The sequence below is a fragment of the Dendropsophus ebraccatus genome, chromosome 10, assembly GCF_027789765.1.
Source record: "Dendropsophus ebraccatus isolate aDenEbr1 chromosome 10, aDenEbr1.pat, whole genome shotgun sequence".
NCBI lineage: Eukaryota > Metazoa > Chordata > Amphibia > Anura > Hylidae > Dendropsophus > Dendropsophus ebraccatus.
This window is the reverse complement of record NC_091463.1, coordinates 105,878,030-105,899,043: the sequence shown is the minus strand read 5'-3', so window position 1 is coordinate 105,899,043 and position 21,014 is coordinate 105,878,030. Positions and strand designations below refer to the sequence as shown.

Below are 21,014 nucleotides of genomic sequence, written 5' to 3'. Positions count from 1 at the left end.
GTGTGACACACTCGTTCCCTGTATAGTTGTGTCACTGGCCCCCTGTATATTGGTGTGACACACTCGTTCCCTGTATAGTTGTGTCACTGGCCCCCTGTATATTGGTGTCACACACTCGTCCCCTGTATAGTTGTGTCACTGGCCTCCTGTATAGTGGTGTGACACACTCGTCCCCTGTATAGTTGTGTCACTGGCCCCTGTATAGTGGTGTGACACAGTCGTCCCCTGTATAGTTGTGTCACTGGCCCCCTGTATAGTGGTGTCACACACTCGTCCCCTGTATAGTTGTGTCACTGGCCTCCTGTATAGTGGTGTGACACACTCGCCCCCTGTATAGTTGTGTCACTGGCCCCCTGTATAGTGGTGTCACACACTCGCCCCCTGTATAGTTGTGTCACTGGCCTCCTGTATAGTGGTGTGACACACTCGTCCCCTGTATAGTTGTGTCACTGGCCCCCTGTATAGTGGTGTCACACACTCGTCCCCTGTATAGTTGTGTCACTGGCCTCCTGTATAGTGGTGTGACACACTCGCCCCCTGTATAGTTGTGTCACTGGCCCCCTGTATAGTGGTGTCACACACTCGCCCCCTGTATAGTTGTGTCACTGGCCTCCTGTATAGTGGTGTGACACACTCGTCCCCTGTATAGTTGTGTCACTGGCCTCCTGTATAGTGGTGTGACACACTCGTCCCCTGTATAGTTGTGTCACACGCCGCTGTCCTCCTCCCTGTGTCTCTGGGATGGATGTGTGCGCTGCGCTCGGTTTTTTTCTCTCCTCTCTCTCGCTCCCCCGGCCGCTCGCGGTGCACGCTGGGACTGGTAGTTCTCGGCCGGTCTGGCCTCCATTGGCGGCAGTGGTGGGCGGCGCGGTGCCCGGACTACACTTCCCGTCACGCCCTGCGCGGCCTGGCTCTCTGCTTTCGCTCGCTGCTGCCAGTGTCTCCGCCGAAACCTTCTTCTTCTTCTTCTTGTTTTCGTCCGGGCGCAGAGCCCTCCGCGGACCCCCGCCTCACCCGCCGCCGCCCCGGAGCCCGGATCGTGGAGTCACGGAACAGGTGCGTCCAGCAGCGGCAGCGACCTCTCCCCCTGCCCCCTCCTCCTCCTCCCCGGTGTCCCCGGCGCTCCGGACATTTAAACCCCCCACCGAGCAGCCGCCCGGCCCCCGCTCACCCCACACCGGGCCCGGCGGACACATCGGGTCACCCCGGGCTGCTGCTGCGGCGCCCGGGTCACTATGGTAACAGCCTGGGGTGAAGCGGCGGCGGCTCCCGGGGTCCCGGCTGCGCAGCATCCCGCAACTCGGTGTTTACCTGCGCGGAGCCCGGAGCGGGGGATGCGGGCAGCACGGGGGCACTTGGCACGAGCTGGGGGTCACGGCTGTCCCGAGCGCTGCGGGGGCTGTTGTCGCGATATTCAGCAGCATCGGCGCGATCTGTGCGCGATATCCCCGAGAGCTCACCCGGAAACTGGGACCCCATAGTGTGAGGGACCCCCTGTCACCCGGAAACTGGGACCCCCTAGAGTGAGGGACCCCCTGTCACCCGGAAACTGGGACCCCATAGTGTGAGGGACCCCCTGTCACCCGGAAACTGGGACCCCATAGTGTGAGGGACCCCCTGTCACCCGGAAACTGGGACCCCATAGTGTGAGGGACCCCCTGTCACCCGGATCTGGGACCCCATAGTGCGAGGGACCCCCTGTCACCCGGAAACTGGGACCCCATAGTGTGAGGGACCCCCTGTCACCCGGAAACTGGGACCCCCTAGTGTGAGGGACCCCCTGTCACCCGGAAACTGGGACCCCATAGTGTGAGGGACCCCCTGTCACCCGGAAACTGGGACCCCATAGTGTGAGGGACCTCCTGTCACCCGGAAACTGGGACCCCATAGTGTGAGGGACCCCCTGTCACCCGGAAACTGGGACCCCATAGTGTGAGGGACCCCCTGTCACCCGGAAACTGGGACCCCATAGTGTAAGGGACCCCCTGTCACCCGGAAACTGGGACCCCATAGTGTGAGGGACCCCCTGTCACCCGGAAACTGGGACCCCATAGTGTGAGGGGACCCCCTGTCCACCCGGAAACTGGGACCCCATAGTGTGAGGGACCCCCTGTCACCCGGAAAACTGGGACCCCCTAGTGTGAGGGACCCCCTGTCACCCGGAAACTGGGACCCCATAGTGTGAGGGACCCCCTGTCACCCGGAAACTGGGACCCCATAGTGTGAGGGACCCCCTGTCATCCGGAAACTGGGACCCCCATAGTGTGAGGGACCCCCTGTCACCCGGAAACTGGGACCCCATAGTGTGAGGGACCCCCTGTCACCCGGAAACTCGGACCCCCATAGTGTGAGGGGCCCCCTGTAACCCGGAAACTGGGACCCCATAGTGTGAGGGACCCCCTGTCACCCGGAAACTGGGACCCCCTAGTGTGAGGGACCCCCTGTCACCCGGACACTGGGACCCCATAGTGTGAGGGACCCCCTGTCACCCGGAAACTGGGACCCCATAGTGTGAGGGACCCCCTGTCACCCGGAAACTGGGACCCCATAGTGTGAGGGACCCCCTGTCACCCGGAAACTGGGACCCCATAGTGTGAGGGACCCCCTGTCACCCGGAAACTGGGACCCCATAGAGTGAGGGACCCCCTGTCACCCGGAAACTGGGACCCCATAGTGTGAGGGACCCCCTGTCACCCGGAAACTGGGACCCCATAGTGTGAGGGACCCCCTGTCACCCGGAAACTGGGACCCCATAGTGTGAGGGACCCCCTGTCACCCGGAAACTGGGACCCCCATAGTGTGAGGGACCCCCTGTCACCCGGATCTGGGACCCCATAGTGCGAGGGACCCCCTGTCACCCGGAAACTGGGACCCCATAGTGTGAGGGACCCCCTGTCACCCGGAAACTGGGGCCCCATAGTGTGAGGGACCCCCTGTCACCCGGAAACTGGGACCCCATAGTGTGAGGGACCCCCTGTCACCCGGAAACTGGGACCCCATAGTGTGAGGGACCCCCTGTCACCCGGAAACTGGGACCCCATAGTGTGAGGGACCCCCTGTCACCCGGAAACTGGGACCGCATAGTGTGAGGGACCCCCTGTCACCCGGAAACTGGGACCCCATAGTGTGAGGGACCCCCTGTCACCCGGAAACTGGGACCCCATAGTGTGGGGGGCCCCCTGTCACCCGGAAACTGGGACCCCATAGAGTGAGGGACCCCCTGTCACCCGGAAACTGGGACCCCATAGTGTGGGGGGCCCCCTGTCACCCGGAAACTGGGACCCCATAGAGTGAGGGACCCCCTGTCACCCGGAAACTGGGACCCCTGTCACCCGGAAACTGGGACCCCATAGTGTGAGGGACCCCCTGTCAACCGGAAACTGGGACCCCATAGTGTGAGGGACCCCCTGTCACCCGGAAACTGGGACCCCATAGAGTGAGGGACCCCCTGTCACCCGGAAACTGGGACCCCATAGTGTGAGGGACCCCCTGTCACCCGGAAACTGGGACCCCATAGTGTGGGGGGCCCCCTGTCACCCGGAAACTGGGACCCCATAGAGTGAGGGACCCCCTGTCACCCGGAAACTGGGACCCCATAGTGTGAGGGACCCCCTGTCACCCGGAAACTGGGACCCCATAGTGTGGGGGGCCCCCTGTCACCCGGAAACTGGGACCCCATAGAGTGAGGGACCCCCTGTCACCCGGAAACTGGGACCCCCTGTCACCCGGAAACTGGGACCCCATAGTGTGAGGGACCCCCTGTCACCCGGAAACTGGGACCCCATAGTGTGAGGGACCCCCTGTCACCCCGGAAACTGGGACCCCATAGTGTGAGGGACCCCCTGTCACCCGGAAACTGGGACCCCATAGTGTGAGGGACCCCCTGTCACCCGGAAACTGGGACCCCATAGTGTGAGGGACCCCCTGTCACCCGGAAACTGGGACCCCATAGTGTGAGGGACCCCCTGTCACCCGGAAACTGGGACCCCATAGTGTGAGGGACCCCCTGTCACCCGGAAACTGGGACCCCATAGTGTGAGGGACCCCCTGTCACCCGGAAACTGGGACCCCATAGTGTGAGGGACCCCCTGTCACCCGGAAACTGGGACCCCATAGTGTGAGGGACCCCCTGTCACCCGGAAACTGGGACCCCATAGTGTGAGGGACCCCCTGTCACCCGGAAAACTGGGACCCCATAGTGTGAGGGACCCCCTGTCACCCGGAAACTGGGACCCCATAGTGTGAGGGACCCCCTGTCATCCGGAAACTGGGACCCCATAGTGTGAGGGACCCCCTGTCATCCGGAAACTGGGACCCCATAGTGTGAGGGACCCCCTGTCACCCGGAAACTGGGACCTCATAGTGTGAGGGACCCCCTGTCACCCGGAAACTGGGACCCCATAGTGTGAGGGACCCCCTGTCACCCGGAAACTGGGGCCCCATAGTGTGAGGGACCCCCTGTCACCCGGAAACTGGGACCCCATAGTGTGAGGCACCCCCTGTCACCCGGAAACTGGGACCCCATAGTGTGAGGGACCCCCTGTCACCCGGAAACTGGGACCCCATAGTGTGAGGGACCCCCTGTCACCCGGAAACTGGGACCCCATAGTGTGAGGGACCCCCTGTCACCCGGAAACTGGGACCCCATAGTGTGAGGGACCCCCTGTCACCCGGAAACTGGAGCCCCATAGTGTGAGGGACCCCCTGTCACCCGGAAACTGGGACCCCATAGTGTGAGGGACCCCCTGTCACCCGGAAACTGGGACCCCATAGTGTGAGGGACCCCCTGTCACCCGGAAACTGGGACCCCATAGTGTGAGGGACCCCCTGTCACCCGGAAACTGGGACCCCATAGAGTGAGGGACCCCCTGTCACCCGGAAACTGGGACCCCATAGTGTGAGGGACCCCCTGTCACCCGGAAACTGGGACCCCATAGTGTGAGGGACCCCCTGTCACCCGGAAACTGGGACCCCATAGTGTGAGGGACCCCCTGTCACCCGGAAACTGGGACCCCATAGTGTGAGGGACCCCCTGTCACCCGGAAACTGGGACCCCATAGTGTGAGGGACCCCCTGTCACCCGGACACTGGGATTCCATAGTGTGAGGGACCCCCTGTCACCCGGAAACTGGGACCCCATAGTGTGAGGGGACCCCCTGTCACCCGGAAACTGGGACCCCATAGTGTGAGGGACCCCCTGTCACCCGGAAACTGGAGCCCCATAGTGTGAGGGACCCCCCTGTCACCCGGAAACTGGGACCCCATAGTGTGAGGGACCCCCTGTCACCCGGAAACTGGGACCCCATAGTGTGAGGGACCCCCCTGTCACCCGGAAACTGGGACCCCATAGAGTGAGGGACCCCCTGTCACCCGGAAACTGGGACCCCATAGTGTGAGGGACCCCCTGTCACCCGGAAACTGGGACCCCATAGAGTGAGGGACCCCCTGTCACCCGGAAACTGGGACCCCATAGTGTGAGGGACCCCCTGTCACCCGGAAACTGGGACCCCATAGTGTGAGGGACCCCCTGTCACCCGGAAACTGGGACCCCATAGTGTGAGGGACCCCCTGTCACCCGGAAACTGGGACCCCATAGTGTGAGGGACCCCCTGTCACCCGGAAACTGGGACCCCATAGTGTGAGGGACCCCCTGTCACCCGGAAACTGGGACCCCATAGTGTGAGGGACCCCCTGTCACCCGGAAACTGGGACCCCATAGTGTGAGGGACCCCCTGTCACCCGGAAACTGGGACCCCATAGTGTGAGGGACCCCCTGTCACCCGGAAACTGGAGCCCCATAGTGTGAGGGACCCCCTGTCACCCGGAAACTGGGACCCCATAGTGTGAGGGACCCCCTGTCACCCGGAAACTGGGACCCCATAGTGTGAGGGACCCCCTGTCACCCGGAAACTGGGACCCCATAGAGTGAGGGACCCCCTGTCACCCGGAAACTGGGACCCCATAGTGTGAGGGACCCCCTGTCACCCGGAAACTGGGACCCCATAGTGTGAGGGACCCCCTGTCACCCGGAAACTGGGACCCCATAGTGTGAGGGACCCCCTGTCACCCGGAAACTGGGACCCCATAGTGTGAGGGACCCCCTGTCACCCGGAAACTGGGACCCCATAGTGTGAGGGACCCCCTGTCACCCGGAAACTGGGACCCCATAGTGTGAGGGACCCCCTGTCACCCGGAAACTGGGACCCCATAGTGTGAGGGACCCCCTGTCACCCGGAAACTGGGACCCCATAGTGTGAGGGACCCCCTGTCACCCGGAAACTGGAGCCCCATAGTGTGAGGGACCCCCTGTCACCCGGAAACTGGGACCCCATAGTGTGAGGGACCCCCTGTCACCCGGAAACTGGGACCCCATAGTGTGAGGGACCCCCTGTCACCCGGAAACTGGGACCCCATAGTGTGAGGGACCCCCTGTCACCCGGAAACTGGGACCCCATAGTGTGAGGGACCCCCTGTCACCCGGAAACTGGGGCCCCATAGTGTGAGGGACCCCCTGTCACCCGGAAACTGGGACCCCATAGTGTGAGGGACCCCCTGTCACCCGGAAACTGGGACCCCATAGTGTGAGGGACCCCCTGTCACCCGGAAACTGGGACCCCATAGTGTGAGGGACCCCCTGTCACCCGGAAACTGGGACCCCATAGTGTGAGGGACCCCCTGTCACCCGGAAACTGGGGCCCCATAGTGTGAGGGACCCCCTGTCACCCGGAAACTGGGACCCCATAGTGTGAGGGACCCCCTGTCACCCGGAAACTGGGACCACCATAGTGTGAGGGACCCCCTGTCACCCGGAAACTGGGACCCCCTAGTGTGAGGGACCCCCTGTCACCCGGAAACTGGGACCCCATAGTGTGAGGGACCCCCTGTCACCCGGAAACTGGGACCCCCATAGTGTGAGGGACCCCCTGTCACCCGGAAACTGGGACCCCATAGTGTAAGGGACCCCCTGTCACCCGGAAACTGGGACCCCATAGTGTGAGGGACCCCCTGTCAACCCGGAACTGGGACCCCATAGTGGTGAGGGACCCCCTGTCACCCGGAAACTGGGACCCCATAGTGTGAGGGACCCCCTGTCACCCGAAACTGGACCCCATAGTGTGAGGGACCCCTGTCACCCGGAAACTGGGGCCCCATAGTGTGAGGGACCCCCTGTCACCCGGAACTGGGACCACCATAGTGTGAGGGACCCCCTGTCACCCGGAAACTAGGACCCCATAGTGTGAGGGACCCCCTGTCACCCGGAAACTGGGACCCCATAGTGTGAGGGACCCCCTGTCACCCGGAAACTGGGACCCCCTAGTGTGAGGGACCCCCTGTCACCCGGAAACTGGGACCCCATAGTGTGAGGGCCCCCCTGTCACCCGGAAACTGGGACCCCATAGTGTGAGGGACCCCCTGTCACCCGGAAACTGGGACCCCATAGTGTGAGGGACCCCTGTCACCCGGAAACTGGGACCCCATAGTGTGAGGGACCCCCTGTCACCCGGAAACTGGGACCCCATAGTGTGAGGGACCCCCTGTCACCCGGAAACTGGGGCCCCATAGTGTGAGGGACCCCCTGTCACCCGGAAACTGGAGCCCCATAGTGTGAGGGACCCCCTGTCACCCGGAAACTGGGACCCCATAGTGTGAGGGACCCCCTGTCACCCGGAAACTGGGACCCCCTAGTGTGAGGGACCCCCTGTCACCCGGAAACTGGGACCCCATAGTGTGAGGGACCCCCTGTCACCCGGAAACTGGGACCCCATAGTGTGAGGGACCCCCTGTCACCCGGAAACTGGGACCCCCATAGTGTGAGGGACCCCCTGTCACCCGGAAACTGGGACCCCATAGTGTAAGGGACCCCCTGTCACCCGGAAACTGGGACCCCATAGTGTGAGGGACTCCCTGTCACCCGGAAACTGGGACCCCATAGTGTGAGGGACCCCCTGTCACCCGGAAACTGGGACCCCATAGTGTGAGGGACCCCCTGTCACCCGGAAACTGGGACCCCATAGTGTGAGGGACCCCTGTCACCCGGAAACTGGGACCCCATAGTGTGAGGGACCCCCTGTCACCCGGAACTGGGACCACCATAGTGTGAGGGACCCCCTGTCACCCGGAAACTGGGACCCCATAGTGTGAGGGACCCCCTGTCACCCGGAAACTGGGACCCCATAGTGTGAGGGACCCCCTGTCACCCGGAAACTGGGACCCCCTAGTGTGAGGGACCCCCTGTCACCCGGAAACTGGGACCCCATAGTGTGAGGGACCCCCTGTCACCCGGAAACTGGGACCCCATAGTGTGAGGGACCCCCTGTCACCCGGAAACTGGGACCCCATAGTGTGAGGGACCCCCTGTCACCCGGAAACTGGGACCCCATAGTGTGAGGGACCCCCTGTCACCCGGAAACTGGGGCCCCATAGTGTGAGGGACCCCCTGTCACCCGGAAACTGGGACCCCATAGTGTGAGGGACCCCCTGTCACCCGGAAACTGGGACCCCATAGTGTGAGGGACCCCCTGTCACCCGGAAACTGGGACCCCATAGTGTGAGGGACCCCCTGTCACCGGACACTGGGACCCCATAGTGTGAGGGACCCCCTGTCAACTGGAAACTGGGACCCCTGTAGTGCCAGAGACCCCCTGTCAGCCCGATACTGGGACCCCTATAGTGTTAGGGACCACCTGTAAATTGGAAACTAGGACCCCTATGTTGTGAGGAAGCCCCTGTCACCCGGAAACTAGGACCCCTATAGTGTGAGGGACCCCCTGTCACCCATAAACTGGGACCCCCATAGTGTGATGGACCCCCTGTCACCCGGAAACTGGGACCCCATAGTGTTAGGGACCCCCTTTCACCCGGAAACTCGGACCCCAATAGTGTTAGGGACCCCCTGTCACCCGGAAACTGGGACCCCATAGTGTGAGGGACCCCCTGTCACCCGGAAACTGGGACCCCAATAATGTTAGAGACCCCCTGTCACCCGGAATCTGGGACCCTAATAGTGTTAGGGACCCCCTGTCACCCGGAAACTGGGACCCCATAGTGTGAGGGACCCCCTGTCATCCGGAAACTCGGACCCCCATAGTGTGAGGGACCCCCTGTCATCCGGAAACTCGGACCCCCATAGTGCGAGGGACCCTCTGTCACCCGGGATACTGGGTCCCCATAGTGTTAGGGACCCCCTGTCACCCGGGAAAATGGGACCCTAATAGTGTGAGGGACCCCCTGTCACCCGGAAACTGGGACCCTATAGTGTGAGGGACCCCTTGTCATCCGGAAACTCGGACCCCCATAGTGTGAGGGACCCCCTTTCACTCAGATACTGGGACCCCCATAGTGTGAGGGAACCCCTGTCACCCGGATACTGGGACCTTATGTTGTGAGGGACCCCCTGTCACCGGAGTACTGGGACCAGCATAGTGTGAGGGACCCCCTGTCACCCGGGAAACTGGGACTCCCATAGTGCGAGGGACCCCCTGTTACCCGAAAACTGGGACCGCAATAGTGCGAGGGACCCCCTGTCACCCGGGAAACTGGGACCCCCATAGTGTGAGGGACCCCCTGTCACCCGGGAGACTGGGACCCCCATAGTGCGAGGGGCCCCCCTGTAACCCGGAAACTGGGACCCATAGTGCGAGGGACCCCCTGTCACCCGGAGAAACTGGGACCCCATAGTGTGAGGGCCCCCCTGTCACCCGGAAACTGGGACCCCATAGTGTGAGGGACCCCCTGTCAACCGGAAACTGGGACCCCATAGTGTGAGGGACCCCTGTCACCCGGACACTAGGACCCCCATAGTGTGAGGGACCCCCTGTCACCCGGGTAACTGGGACCCCCATAGTGCGAGGGGCCCCTGTAACCCGGAAACTGGGACCCCATAGTGCGAGGGACCCCCTGTCACCCGGAAACTGGGACCCCATAGTGTGAGGGCCCCCCCTGTCACCCGGAAACTGGGACCCCATAGTGTGAGGGACCCCCCTGTCACCCGGAAACTGGGACCCCATAGTGTGAGGGACCCCCTGTCACCCGGGTAACTGGGACCCCCATAGTGCGAGGGGCCCCCTGTAACCCGGAAACTGGGACCCCCATAGTGTGAGGGACCCCCTGTCACCCGTACACTGGACCCCATAGTGTGATGGGACCCCCTGTCACCCGGGAAACTGGGACCCCCCATAGTGTGAGGGGCCCCCTGTAACCCGGAAACTGGGACCGCATAGTGCGAGGGACCCCCTGTCACCCGGAAACTGGGGACCCCCATAGTGTGAGGGACCCCCTGTCACCCGGACACTGGGACCCCATAGTGTGAGGGGACCCCCTGTCACCCGGACACTGGGACCCCATAGGTGTGAGGGACCCCCTGTCACCCGGAAACTGGGACCCCATAGTGTTAGGGACCACCCTGTCACCCGGAAACTGGGACCCCATAGTGTCAGGTACCCCCTGTCACCGGAAACTGGGGCCCCATAGTGTGAGGGACTCCCTGTCACCCTTAAACTAGGACCCCCATGTGTGAGGAGACCCCCCTGTCACCCGTAAACTAGGACCCCATAGTGTGAGGGACCCCTTGTCACCCGTAAAATGGGACCCCATAGTGTTAGGGACCCCCTGTCACCCAGAAAATGGGACCCCAATAGTGTGAGGGACCCCCTGTCACCCGGAAACTGGGACCCTATAGTGTGAGGGACCCCCTTTCACTCAGATACTGGGACCCCCATAGTGTGAGGGAACCCCTGTCACCCGGATACTGGGACCTTATGTTGTGAGGGACCCCCTGTCACCCGGGAAACTGGGACCCCTGTAGTGCCAGGGACCCCCTGTCACCCGGGAAACTGGGACTCCCATAGTGCGAGGGACCCCCTGTTACCCGAAAACTGGGACCGCATGGTGTTAGGGTCCCCCTGTCACCCGGAAACTGGGACCCCATAGTGTGAGGGACTCCCTGTTACCCGTAAACTAGGACCCCCATGTTGTGAGGAGACCCCCTGTCACCCGTAAACTGGGACCCCATAGTGTGAGGGACCCCTGTCACCCGGAAACTGGGGCCCCATAGTGTGAGGGACCCCCTGTCACCCGGAAACTGGGACCCCATAGTGTGAGGGACCCCCTGTCACCCGGAAACTGGGACCCCATAGTGTGAGGGACCCCCTGTCACCCGGAAACTGGGACCCCATAGTGTGAGGGACCCCCTGTCACCCGGAAACTGGGACCCCATAGTGTGAGGGACCCCTTGTCACCCGTAAACTGGGACCCCATAGTGTGAGGGACCCCCTGTCACCCGGAAACTAGGACCCCTATAGTGTGAGGGACCCCCTGTCACCCGGAACTGGGACCCCATAGTGTGAGGGACCCCCTGTTACCCGGCAACTAGGACCCCTATAGTGTGAGGGACCCCCTGTCACCCATAAACTGGGACCCCATAGTGTGATGGACCCCTGTCACCCGGAAACTGGGACCCCATAGTGCAAGGGACCCCCTGTCATCCGGAAACTGGGACCCCCATAGTGTGAGGGACCCCCTGTCATCCGGAAACTGGGACCCCCATAGTGCGAGGGACCCCCTGTAACCCGGAAACTGGGACCGCATAGTGTGAGGGACCCCCTGTCACCTGGAAACTGGGACCCCCATAGTGTGAGGGACCCCCTGTCACCGGAATCTGGGACCCCATAGTGTGAGGGACCCCCTGTCACCCGGACACTGGGACCCCATAGTGTGAGGGACCCCCTGTCACCCGGACACTGGGATTCCATAGTGTGAGGGACCCCCTGTCACCCGGAAACTCGGACCCCATAGTGTGAGGGACCCCCTGTCACCCATAAACTGGGACCCCCATAGTGTGATGGACCCCCTGTCATCCGGAAACTCGGACCCCATAGTGTGAGGGACCCCCTGTCACCCAGATACTGGGACCCCATAGTGTGAGGAACCCCTGTCATCCGGATACTGGAACCCCCATAGTGTGAGGGAACCCATAGTGTGCGGGGACCCCCTGTCACCCGGATACTGAGACCCCATAGTGTGAGGGACCCCCTCTCACCCGGAAACTGGGACCCCATAGTGTGAGGGACCCCCTGTCACCCGGAAACTGGGACCCCATAGTGTGAGGAACCCCTGTCACCCGGAAACTGGGACCCCATAGTGTGAGGAACCCCTGTCACCCGGAAACTGGGACCCCATAGTGTGAGGGACCCCCTGTCACCCGGAAACTGGGACCCCATAGTGTGAGGGACCCCCTGTCACCCGGAAACTGGGACCCCATAGTGTGAGGGACCCCCTGTCACCCGGAAACTGGGACCCCATAGTGTGAGGGACCCCCTGTCACCCGGAAACTGGGACCCCATAGTGTGAGGGACCCCCTGTCACCCGGAAACTGGGACCCCATAGTGTGAGGGACCCCCTGTCACCCGGAAAACTGGGACCGCATAGTGCGAGGGACCCCCTGTCACCCGGAAACTGGGACCCCATAGTGTGAGGGACCCCCTGTCACCCAGATACTGGGACCCCATAGTGTGAGGGACCCCCTGTCACCCGGAAACTGGGACCCCATAGTGTGAGGGACCCCCTGTCACCTGTCACCTACAGGTCAAAAAACACAATCAGATAGAGCACCCCCCACAAGTGTGAAAACATGTTCGTATAGAACACCCCCCCTACAGGTGTGAAAACTTAATTCTATAGATGATGATGCAGTGTATGATGATGATGATGATGATGCAGTTTATGATGATGCGGTGTGTATGATGATGATGATGCAGTGTATGATGGTGATGATGATGATGCAGTGTATGATGATGCAGTGTATGATGATGCAGTGTATGTTGATGCAGTGTGCATGATGATGGTGGTGATGATGCAGTGTGTATGATGATGATGTAGTGTATGATGGTGATGATGCCGTGTATGATGGTGGTGATGATGCAGTGTGTATGATGATGATGCCGTGTATGATGGTGATGATGATGCAGTGTATGATGGTGATGATGCGGTGTGTATGATGGTGATGATGATGCAGTGTATGATGGTGATGATGATGCAGTGTGTATGATGGTGTTGATGATGCAGTGTATGATGGTGATGCAGTGTATGATGGTGATTATGATGCAGTGTATGATGGTGATGATGATGCAGTGTATGATGGTGATGATGCAGTGTATGATGGTGATGATGATGCAGTGTATGATGGTGATGATGCAGTGTGTATGATGATGATGATGATGCAGTGTATGATGGTGATGATGATGCAGTGTATGATGGTGATGATGATGCAGTGTATGATGGTGGTGATGCAGTGTATGATGGTGATGATGATGCAGTGTATGATGATGATGCAGTGTGTATGATGGTGATGATGCAGTGTGTATGATGATGATGATGCAGTGTATGATGGTGATGATGATGCAGTGTATGATGGTGATGATGCAGTGTATGATGGTGATGATGATGCAGTGTATGATGGTGATGATGCGGTGTGTATGATGGTGGTGATGATGCAGTGTATGATGTGATGATGATGCAGTGTGTATGATGTGATGATGATGCAGTGTGTATGATGTGATGATGATGCAGTGTGTATGATGTGATGATGATGCAGTGTATGATGTGATGATCATGCAGTGTGTATGATGGTGATGATGCAGTGTGTATGATGATGATGCAGTGTATGATGGTGATGATGCAGTGTATGATGGTGATTATGATGATGATGCGGTGTGTATGATGATGATGATGCAGTGTGTATGACGGTGATGATGATGCGGTGTGTATGGTGATGATGATGCAGTGTGTATGATGATGCAATATATGATGGTGGTGATGATGATGCAGTGTGTATGATGATGCGGTGTATGATGGTGATGATGCAGTGTATGATGGTGGTGGTGATTTTGATGATGCTGCAGTGTATGATGGTGGTGATGATGCTGCTGCTGCAGTGTATGATGGTGATGCAGTGTGTGATGGTGATGATGATGCAGTGTATGATGGTGATGATGCGGTGTGTATGATGGTGATGATGATGCAGTGTATGATGGTGATGATGATGCAGTGTATGATGGTGATGATGATGCAGTGTATGATGGTGATGATGATGATGATGATGCAGTGTGTGATGGTGATGATGATGCGGTGTGTATGATGATGGTGATGATGATGATGTAGTGTATGATGGTGATGATGATGCAGTGTGTATGATGATGATGATGCAGTGTATGATGGTGATGATGATGCAGTGTGTATGATGATGATGTGGTGTGTATGATGATGCAGTGTGTATAATGATGATGCAGTGTGTATGATGATGATGATGCGGTGTGTATGATGGTGATGATGCAGTGTGTATGATGATGATGATGCAGTGTGTATGATGATGATGCAGTGTGTATGATGATGCAGTGTGTATAATGATGATGCGGTGTGTATGATGATGATGATGCAGTGTGTATGATGATGATGCAGTGTGTATGATGATGCAGTGTGTATAATGATGATGCGGTGTGTATGATGGTGATGATGCAGTGTGTATGATGATGATGCAGTGTGTTTGATGATGATGCAGTGTGTATGATGGTGATGATGATGCAGTGTATGATGGTGATGATGCAGTGTATGATGGTGATGATGCAGTGTATGATGGTGATGATGATGATGCAGTGTGTATGATGATGATGCAGTGTGTATGATGGTGATGATGCAGTGTGTATGATGATGATGATGATGCAGTGTATGATGGTGATGATGATGCAGTGTATGATGATGCAGTGTGTACGATGGTGATGATGATGCAGTGTATGATGGTGATGATGCGGTGTGTATGATGGTGGTGATGATGCAGTGTATGATGTGATGATGATGCAGTGTGTATGATGTGATGATGATGCAGTGTGTATGATGTGATGATGATGCAGTGTGTATGATGTGATGATGATGCAGTGTATGACGTTGATGATGATGCAGTGTGTATGATGATGCAGTGTATGATGGTGGTTATGATGCAGTGTATGATGGTGATGATGCAGTGTGTATGATGGTGATGATGCAGTGTATGATGGTGATTATGATGATGATGCGGTGTGTATGATGATGATGATGCAGTGTGTATGACGGTGATGATGATGCGGTGTGTATGGTGATGATGATGCAGTGTGTATGATGATGCAATGTATGATGGTGGTGATGATGATGCAGTGTGTATGATGATGCGGTGTATGATGATGATGGTGATGATGATGCAGTGTGTATGATGATGTAGTGTATGATGGTGATGATGCAGTGTATGATGGTGGTGGTGATTTTGATGATGCTGCAGTGTATGATGGTGGTGATGATTCTGCTGCTGCAGTGTATGATGGTGATGCAGTGTGTGATGGTGATGATGATGCAGTGTATGATGGTGATGATGCGGTGTGTATGATGGTGATGATGATGCAGTGTATGATGGTGATGATGAAGATGATGCAGTGTGTGATGGTGATGATGATGCGGTGTGTATGATGATGGTGATGATGATGCGGTGTGTATGATGGTGATGATGCGGTGTGTATGATGGTGATGATGCGGTGTGTATGATGGTGATGATGATGTAGTGTATGATGGTGATGATCATGCAGTGTGTATGATGATGATGATGCAGTGTATGATGGTGATGATGATGCAGTGTATGATGGTGATGATGATGCAGTGTATGATGGTGATGATGATGCAGTGTGTATGATGATGATGCAGTGTGTATAATGATGATGCGGTGTGTATGATGGTGATGATGCAGTGTGTATGATGATGATGCAGTGTGTATGATGATGATGCAGTGTGTATGATGATGATGCAGTGTGTATAATGATGATGCGGTGTGTATGATGGTGATGATGCAGTGTGTATGATGATGATGCAGTGTGTATAATGATGATGCAGTGTGTTTGATGATGATGCAGTGTGTATGATGGTGATGATGATGCAGTGTATGATGGTGATGATGATAAAGTGTATGATGGTAATGATGATGCAGTGTGTATGATGTGATGATGCAGTGTATGATGGTGATGATGATGGAGTGTATGATGGTAATGATGATGCAGTGTGTATGATGGTGATGATGATGAAGTGTATGATGATGATGCAGTGTATGATGGTTATGATGCAGTGTATGATGATGATGATGCAGTGTTTGATGGTAATGATGATGCAGTGTATGATGATGATGATGCAGTGTGTATGATGTGATGATCATGCAGTGTGTATGATGATGCAGTGTGTATGATGGTGATGATGATGCAGTGTATGATGGTGATGATGCAGTGTATGATGGTGATGATGGAGTGTATGATGGTAATGATGATGGAGTGTATGATGGTAATGATGATGCAGTGTGTATGATGGTGATGATGCAGTGTATGATGGTGATGATGATGGAGTGTATGATGGTAATGATGATGCAGTGTGTATGATGGTGATGATGCAGTGTGTATGATGATGATGATGAAGTGTATGATGATGATGCAGTGTATGATGGTTATGATGCAGTGTATGATGATGATGATGCAGTGTGTATGATGTGATGATCATGCAGTGTGTATGATGATGATGATGCAGTGTGTATGATGTGATGATGATGCAGTGTGTATGATGTGATGATGATGCAGTGTGTATGATGGTGATGATGCAGTGTGTATGATGATGATGATGCAGTGTGTATGATGGTGATGACTGCCTTGGTGGCTGTGTGTGAGAAGTGGCAGCTTCTTCTACCCCTGCAGCCTATAGTAAGGAAACTTAAAGGGGAATCCCTCCTGAGACGTCACTGAGGCTGTCAGGGGGCGGGGCAGGCGGGGTGATGGCAGCCTCTTCCTCCGCGCTGGGTCTGCCCTGGTTATCTGGATAGGAGCTGTCAGGTGATGGACGTTGTGTGGAATCCTCTCTGGTGCTTTGTGTTGCTGTCACGTTGCGTCGTCCTCAGTTGCTGCTCTTCCCGGCGGGGTTCTCCGGTGCTGCTGGTTATGCCGGGTAATCTACATAGATGACCTCATTGATCTCACGCCGCTCGCTGCTGCTGCCGCCGTGCCTGGCTTCACTTTCTGGTAGCGTTGCAGCGTGCGGCTCGTGGAGGACGTTGTAAACAACATAATCTGCCGTTTCAGTCCGAAATATTATGAAGGCAGAAAAGAAAAGGCTTTTCTCCGCGGCAGATTCTAAACTTCGTACCGCGAGCTCCTTGTATCTGCTTATATCTGTGACTAATGTGGCAGCGGAGTGTGGAGAGCGAGCGCGGCGGTGGCGGCACGTAGATCCCAAGCTGCTCCGCACACTCTCATTTATCTTCTATTGGGTTTAATTAACTCTTCATTATCGGCCTGTGTTCTCTCCGTCTACTGCAGGTTATGTGTCCTCTGTGTACGGTGTATTCCTGCTGCCGGGTGTATCTGTGATCCGGCTGTACTATTAGTGATGACTATTACCGCCGGTACAGCTCCGGTTACACCTGCAGGTTATGTGTCCTCTGTGTACGGTGTATTCCTGCTGCCGGGTGTATCTGTGATCCGGCTGTACTATTAGTGATGACTATTACCGCCGGTACAGCTCCGGTTACACCTGCAGGTTATGTGTCCTCTGTGTACGGTGTATTCCTGCTGCCGGGTGTATCTGTGATCCGGCTGTACTATTAGTGATGACTGTTACCGCCGGTACAGCTCCGGTTACACCTGCAGGTTATGTGTGGTGTGTGTATACGGTGTATTCCTGCTGCCGGGTGTATCTGTGATCCGGCTGTACTATTAGTGATGACTGTTACCGCAGTACAGCTCCGGTTACCGCCGGTACAGCTCCGGTTACACCTGCAGGTTATGTGTCCTCTGTGTACGGTGTATTCTGCTGCCGGGTGTATCTGTGATCCGGCTGTACTATTAGTGATGACTATTACTGCCGGTACAGCTCCGGTCACACCTGCAGGTTATGTGGTCCTCTGTATACGGTGTATTCCTGCTGCCGGGTGTATCTGTGATCCGGCTGTACTATTAGTGATGACTATTACCGCAGGTACAGCTCCGGTCACACCTGCAGGTTACGTGTGGGTGTGTGTATACGGTGTATTCCTGCTGCCGGGTGTATCTGTGATCCGGCTGTACTATTAGTGATGACTGTTACCGCCAGTACAGCTCCGGTCACACCTGCAGGTTATGTGTCCTCTGTATACGGTGTATTCCTGCTGCCGGGTGTATCTGTGATCCGGCTGTACTATTAGTGATGACTGTTACCGCCGGTACAGCTCCGGTTACACCTGCAGGTTATGTGTGGTGTGTGTATCGGTGTATTCCTGCTGCCGGGTGTATCTGTGAACCGGCTGTACTATTAGTGATGACTATTACCGCCGGTACAGCTCCGGTTACACCTGCAGGTTATGTGTCCTCTGTATACGGTGTATTCCTGCTGCCGGGTGTATCTGTGATCCGGCTGTACTATTAGTGATGACTATTACCGCCGGTATAGCTCCGGTTACACCTGCAGGTTATGTGTCCTCTGTATACGGTGTATTCCTGCTGCCGGGTGTATCTGTGATCCGGCTGTACTATTAGTGATGACTGTTACCGCCGGTACAGCTCCGGTCACACCTGCAGGTTATGTGTCCTCTGTATACGGTGTATTCCTGCTGCCGGGTGTATCTGTGATCCGGCTGTACTATTAGTGATGACTATTACCGCCGGTACAGCTCCGGTCACACCTGCAGGTTATGTGTCCTCTGTATACGGTGTATTCCTGCTGCCGGGTGTATCTGTGATCCGGCTGTACTATTAGTGATGACTATTACCGCCGGTACAGCTCCGGTCACACCTGCAGGTTATGTGTCCTCTGTATACGGTGTATTCCTGCTGCCGGGTGTATCTGTGATCCGGCTGTACTATTAGTGATGACTATTACCGCCGGTACAGCTCCGGTCACACCTGCAGGTTATGTGTCCTCTGTATACGGTGTATTCCTGCTGCCGGGTGTATCTGTGATCCGGCTGTACTATTAGTGATGACTATTACCGCCGGTACAGCTCCGGTTACACCTGCAGGTTATGTGTCCTCTGTATACGGTGTATTCCTGCTGCCGGGTGTATCTGTGATCCGGCTGTACTATTAGTGATGACTATTACCGCCGGTACAGCTCCGGTCACACCTGCAGGTTATGTGTGGTGTGTGTATACGGTGTATTCCTGCTGCCGGGTGTATCTGTGAACCGGCTGTACTATTAGTGATGACTATTACCGCCGGTACAGCTCCGGTCACACCTGCAGGTTATGTGTCCTCTGTATACGGTGTATTCCTGCTGCCGGGTGTATCTGTGATCCGGCTGTACTATTAGTGATGACTGTTACCGCCGGTACAGCTCCGGTCACACCTGCAGGTTATGTGTCCTCTGTATACGGTGTATTCCTGCTGCCGGGTGTATCTGTGATCCGGCTGTACTATTAGTGATGACTATTACCGCCGGTACAGCTCCGGTCCACACCTGCAGGTTATGTGTCCTCTGTATACGGTGTATTCCTGCTGCCGGGTGTATCTGTGATCCGGCTGTACTATAGTGATGGACTATTACCGCCGGTACAGCTCCGGTTACACCTGCAGGTTATGTGTCCTCTGTATACGGTGTATTCCTGCTGCCGGGTGTATCTGTGATCCGGCTGTACTATTAGTGATGACTATTACCTGCCGGTACAGCTCCGGTCACACCTGCAGGTTATGTGTCCTCTGTATACGGTGTATTCCTGCTGCCGGGTGTATCTGTGATCCGGCTGTACCGTTAGTGGCCACATCTGCTGGTTAGGTGTCTTCTGTTTGTATACGTTTCTTTCTGCTATGTTGTTGTATACGTGTGTTTTTCTGTCTGTGGTGTGCGCTGGGGGTCTGTGAAATCTCCCAGCATTCCCTGCTTGTGCAGTGTCTGTATTGGGGAAGGGGTATTCCATCATGAAGGTTCACTTATCCACAGGAAAGGACCCCCGCTGCTCACCAGGAGGACGGCTGCGAGGTCTCTAAATAAATACGTATATGTCATGATGTCTCGGTGACCCTGTTTCTTTCCCTTGTCTCGTCCTTTCTGCGGGTCTCTATTGTGACTCCTGTGTCTCTCAGTGACCCATGTGCTTTTCTGCGATGTCTTGTCCTCTCGCTCTTTAGGTGATCATTGTTCTCCTTTGCGATGTCTTCTGTGCGATGTCTCATTTTCTCTCCTGTGTCTCACGGTGACCGTTTTGTGCTTCTGTGCGATGTCTCATTTTCTCTCCTGTGTCTCACGGTGACCGTTGTGCTTCTGTGCGATGTCTCATTTTCTCTCCTGTGTCTCACGGTGACCGTTGTGCTTCTGTGCGATGTACTCATTTTCTCTCCTGTGTCCTCACGGTGACCGTTGTGCTTCTGTGCGATGTCTCATTTTCTCTCCTGTGTCTCACGGTGACCGTTGTGCTTCTGTGCGATGTCTCATTTTCTCTCCTGTGTCTCACGGTGACCGTTGTGCTTCTGTGCGATGTCTCATTTTCTCTCCTGTGTTTTCTGTGATCTCATCTTCTTCTCTTCAGGTCTCTGTGCCTCTCTGTAACTCTTGTGTTTCTCTATGTCCTTTTTTTAAAAGTTGTCTCCTGCGACTGTAGTCAGGACCCACCCTGCTCACCAGGACGGGTGCGGGGTCTCTCCTTATTTTTATGTATGTCAGGATCATTTTTAGCTGGTGTCCCGAGTGACTCTGTGGTTCTCTGTGATCTCTCTTCTTCTTCTTCTGGCTCTCGTGACCTTTTATGCTTCTCCACAATGTCTTGTCTTTCTCTTCGTGTCTCTCGGTGACCTGTGTGCTTCTACATGACCTCACGTGTTTTCTTCGGTCTCTACTTTGTTTGCCGGTGCCCCCTGTGCTCTTTCGCGATGCCTCATCTTCTCTTCTTCACGATGTCTCGTTCTGGGTTCTCTCCTGTTTCTCTTACTGACTCCTTTGCTTCTCTGCAATGTCTCGTCTTCTTTTTGTGTCTCTCTGTGACTCCTGTGCTTCTCCAT

The 21,014-nt window shown here is 56.3% G+C and overlaps 1 protein-coding gene across 2 annotated transcripts in view; it reads left to right on the top strand.

Moving 5' to 3' along the window:
* The first annotated feature begins 899 nt into the window (after positions 1-899).
* The window catches only part of BCORL1 (BCL6 corepressor like 1), a 105,323-nt gene continuing 85,208 nt past the window's right edge, over positions 900-21,014 (top strand). For both annotated transcript variants that reach the window (XM_069985769.1, XM_069985768.1), the window contains exon 1: positions 900-1,056. The gene's annotated coding sequence lies outside the window, so the exon portion shown is untranslated. The remainder of the gene's footprint in view (positions 1,057-21,014) is intronic.